The sequence below is a fragment of the Podarcis gaigeae genome (assembly GCF_964106915.1).
Source record: "Podarcis gaigeae genome assembly, chromosome: 13".
Classification (NCBI taxonomy): Eukaryota; Metazoa; Chordata; class Lepidosauria; order Squamata; family Lacertidae; genus Podarcis; species Podarcis gaigeae.
The window spans coordinates 29,683,294-29,688,267 of record NC_139689.1 but is presented as its reverse complement, the minus strand read 5'-3'; the positions used below and the strand labels follow the sequence as shown (position 1 = coordinate 29,688,267).

General features: G+C 43.9%; 1 long non-coding RNA gene across 1 annotated transcript; it reads right to left on the bottom strand.

Moving 5' to 3' along the window:
- Positions 1-289: 289 nt before the first annotated feature.
- Positions 290-2,593, bottom strand: LOC310829890. The gene is made up of 2 exons (XR_014557412.1): positions 2,491-2,593; positions 290-2,082 (listed from the first exon to the last, which is right to left on the bottom strand). It is a non-coding gene; the product is annotated as an uncharacterized lncRNA (long non-coding RNA).
- Positions 2,594-4,974: the final 2,381 nt, after the last annotated feature.

Genomic DNA, 4,974 nt, shown 5'->3' with positions numbered 1-4,974 from the left:
TTTGAAAATCCAAACAGCTGCCAAAATAGCTACATCTCAAAACAGGGACATGTTTATTGTTTTGTAATCAGAACAGTGTATGCTTTCAGATTACAGAAGTAGCACCTGATACTATGTTATATTGAGTTCTATTTTTCTATAGTGTATTGCATGTTTTTATTGAAGATACAGGGGCAAAATTATATGAAAGTCCAGCAGCTGTTTTATTTCCCTTGCATTTGGATACACTCTAAGCCATCAAAAGGTAAAACTAGAGATGACTGACACACACAAACTGAGGAGAAACAGGTGACAGTTGCAAGCAAAATCTCTTTAAATGTCTTGTCTCATTCAAAATCCAAACATTTTAAAATTTTACCATCTTACAGCTGCCATTGTGCAGACTCTCTGTGCAAGATTTCATGAAGTTGGGACAAATAGTCAACACAAATAGAAATGGATAACTAAGGAGTATTCCAAGCCAGTGTGAAACTTACACATTTTCGAAAACTGCTTTTTTAATCCAAATTCATGGTCAGAGTCGCAAGCTTGTCCGGTTGACCTGTTGACCCAAACTGAAAGCAATGTTGGTTTGTGGGACAGCTAAAGTCTCCTCTTGAGAAGTTCAGTCCTTTTCGTTGGTAGCTTCAGATACTTCTCAACATTTTGCAACTCAAGACTTCCCTTCCCTTGGCCCAGCCTGTTGAAGCTAAGTCAAGCTGATGCGCTTGTCAAAACCGAGGTTAGGAAAATGTGATTTCTTCAGGGATCTGTCTGAATGTGTGGAAAGCAGAAGGAAATCCTTTCGCTTTCTAAGAACTTGGCCTAGCAGAATACGTCATCAAGTCAGAATTTGGCAACAATGAGGAATGACTTCAAAGAATCCCACAGATGTCTGAGGGACCTCAAAGTAGGGTGGGGTGTCATGCTCATTTTGGTGCCAAATTTTGGTGCCCAAATTTCAAGCAGGAAGCTAAGAAGGAGGGAGAGTGAACAACTTCACGGTACCCAACTTTTCAACTTCCGCTAACCCACTAGAGTGGTTGTATGTTGGATCATATCTGTGAAATCCAGCTTTCCTTGCCTCCTCAACCAAAGTCATGTTCCTTCCTTCATAACAGTCAATTAGTTTAAACATTCTGCTGGCCCCTTCAAATAATTTGTGACCAACCACAAAACTCGGAAAGCACCACTGTCAGGATGAAAAGATTGCCAGCAGCTTGAAATAAGAATAATGCCAGACCCAACACAGTCGGAACACATCCTCCTTTGGGGCTATTTTTTTGGTGGTTCAAAATCAGTTGAAGTGAGTGAAGTAGCACATGTTAACATTTAAAGGCACCTGCCGTAAGTAAAGAGCCCCTCCCCAAGACGATTAAGTCCAAAGTCCAAATTGCTTAACTGCACAGCTGTCTGGATTACATAGGATATTCAACATAATGCTAAATCCTGATGTTTGGAAACAAGTAAGCTTCCCCATCCCCACCTCCCCTTTCTGCTTTGCATTTTAAGGGGTTTTTTCTTGTTTGCTTTCCCACTCTCCTTATTGTCCCCCCCCCTTTCTTTCTGTTTTTCCAGTATTTGGTCTTAACCTTCCAACAATAAGCTCTTAACCTTTCGTTTTCTGCACCTCTCTGGTCCTTCAACCTAGGCAAACAGCAAGCAGGAAGTGCCACTGAATAATGTAGCAATTTTGGAAAACTTTCTGGTCTGGGGCTGATATGTCATGGCAAGCTGCCCAGGAAGTGGAAAAGTAGGTATGAACCAACAAGCTTCGACAGAGATCTGACCTTGTGACCGAGTTTGGGTAATCCTAGTGCAAAATTTTCTTTGCCTCAGGAAACATACGTAAATGCGTTGCACTTCTGAAAGGCCCAGGCCATTCCCACACCATACAATTAAAGTGGTATGATACCACTTTAAACAGTCGTGGCTTCACCACAAAGAATTATGGGGGCTGCAGTTTGTTAAGAATGCTAAGAGTTGTTAGGAAGCCCCTATTCATCCCACAGAGCTACAGTTCTAGGACTGGTCTACCAATCAATCCTTCCTTACAGGAAACTGACAGTTGTAGCTCTGTGAAGGGAATATCTCTTTCAGCTTCTGCCTTCTGGAAGAAGGTATAGGGTTATAAAGGCCAGGACTAGCTGCCTGAGAAACAGTTTCTATGCAAATGCAATTCTGGTTCTAAACGCAGCATAAGGGGTCTCTATAGTATAGTGTATTTTATAGCATAGTGTATTTTATAGTTTAGAATAGTGAATTTTAAAAGGGGGTTTCAGAGTTTTTAGGGGTTTTTATAGTATAGTATAGTGTATTTTAAAATGGGGTTTCAGAGTTTTTAGGGGTTTTTGAATGTTTTATGTAGTTTTTCAATTTAATTGTTCTGTATGGGACAGTGACAATAAAGATATCTGTCTGTCTGTCTGTCTGTCTGTCTATCTATCTATCTATCTATCTATCTATCTATCTATCTATCTATCTATCTATATCTATCATAGACCTCCTCACAATTCTCAGTATCCCAGCTGCTGCCCCTTCTCCCACCCTTGGCCACCAGCTCGGCTGCACCCAGATCTGGGCAGGGGGCTTGCCTGCTGCCACTGCTGATTTGCCTCAGGTGGCAAAATATATTGGGTCAGCCCTGGTTCCCAGGATTCTGGGAGCGGGAGGGATGTGCTTTAAAGGTATGGTGTCTGTGTGACTGTGGTCAGAGTCAGAAACTGGGATTGTAAGCCTGCAGACAAAGCAGTGGGAGAGCTGAGTCATGGGTCCTCCTCCCTTCAAATCAAGTCAATAAGATTTTAAGATGACTATATCGGAAACCTGGAGAAGTTTGTGGGTGGAACCGCCTCCTCTTTTGCTGTTATTGGGGTGTAGCTACATGTGGTGCTAAATGTGTTGCTGGAAATCTATTTCAGGTGTGTGACAAATTCAGGTTTAAGTCTGGACGCATTCCACACCAGCCCCATCACCTCAAGGAGCAAGATGGCCCTGGCAGCCATCCAGCTGATAACTCAGCACCCAGGAAGTGCTACTCTGTTTGCCTTCAGAGTAGGTTCAGCTAGTCTAGAACATGTCTGAGAGCGACTTGAAGGTGTCAGTGGCGTAGCGTGGGGGGTGCAGGGGGGGCCGGCCGCACCGGGCGCAACATCTGGGGGTTAGGGTTAGGAGGCGCAAATCCACGGGTTAGGGGGCGCAAATCCACAGGTTAGGGGGCACAAATTACTTGCCTTGCCCCGGGTGCTGACAACCCACGCTACGCCACTGGAAGGTGTTTCTTCTTATTCTTGCCTTGACTATCTGGAGCTTCAGAAAACGTTGCAGGGTGTGTTTGTGTGAGGATTCCCATTTTCTCTTCTGTAGTTTGCAGAAAGGTGGCCCAGCACAGCTTATCATGACTGTTGATTTCTCTCTGCAGTTTATTAACAGTTGAGGAATCAACTGTTAGTTCACAATCCGTGTATAATCTGCAAATAATTGAGCCTGTACCATCTTCACATGTAACGCTCACCAAATGTACACAACATCCGAATGGTACAAATGAACAGGCGTACATCCTTTCACACAACTACTTGCACATGTACAGAGGCAGCTTGTGGGTGTGTTCATTGCTATGTGTGGACAACTGTGGTGTGCCTAAAATGGCGGCTGCCTAAAATGGCAAGTGCTGGGGACGGGGAATGGCAGCGAGGTGTTGGGAGGGGCATGTGCCACAGTGCCTTGCCCTGCATCTTTTTAGCCAGAAGTAGCCAACATGGTACCCTCAAAAAGTTGCTGGACTCCCAGTTCCCATCAGCCCCAGCCAGCATGGCCAATGGTCAGGGATGAGTCCCTGCCCTAAGCTAGCTTACTGCGCTCAGGTGTGGTAAAGCTGCAGCTGCTGCTCCAGTCAGCCTCTTTAGGTGGTGGTGGGGGGGTGCGCGCGCCATTTCGTCCTTCAGGCAGCAAAATGTTTTGGGCCAGCCCTGCTTCTCAGCCTAGTGATTCTTCTGTCACATTTCATGTTAGCCATCAAATGAGGGTCATGTGTAGGGAGAAAAATCTTGACAATTCTATTTTAACTGGTTTTAATTCTGAATTTTATACTGTTGTTACCCACCTTGGGACCTGCTTGTGAAGGGTGGGTAATAAATTTAGCAGCAGCAACAATAATAATAAACAGCCTTGACCCTGCAGCCATCTTCTCTTCAGCCACATATTTTTATAGTGCCCCTTCGTATATTTGGTATGTTCCAAACACAACTTGAAGAACCAAAATAAAAGCTGTGTACATACCATATGTTTAAAGTACATCCCCAGCCACCCTCACAAAGAACCCTGGGAACTGTAGCTCTCTCTAAGCGTGCTGGGAAATGTGAGGAAGAAACTACAGTTACCACAATTCTTTTGAAGCAGTGCTCTTTAAATTTACCCAGGCATTTGGTAAATGAAGAATTTGGTTTCCTGGCAATCCCGGGATCGCCAGAAGGAATAGCGTTCACTGTTTTTAATGTCTTTAAATGTAATTGTTTTAGAATGTTTTTGCTTTGGAATCAGTTGGCGGCCCTGGGCTCCTTCAAGAGGGAAGGAGGAAAATATAAACCCAATAAATAAATGGATTTATGGCATGTACACAGCTTGAGTTATATTTACTACACTACTACAAACCAGAGAGAAAAATGGGACGTGGCTTGTTATGTGCCACTCCTTTGGTATCAGCCGCATCCGCACCATACATTTAAAACTGTGACAGTCATAACTTTCCCCCCAAGAATCTCTGGTACTGTAGTTTACACCTCAGAGAGCTACAACCCCCAGCACCCTTAATCTACAGTTCCCAGCCATGACTGCTATAATAGTATAAATGTGCTTTAACCATATGGTGCCTCTGAGGGCTATTTTGCATCTTCTTTAAGTGGACCTTAATGGCAGGGGTAAGACGCCTCAAACCTGAGGGCCCAGTGTAGCCCTCTAGGCCTCTCTGTTTATTTTTCATTTTAATTGTGTACAAAT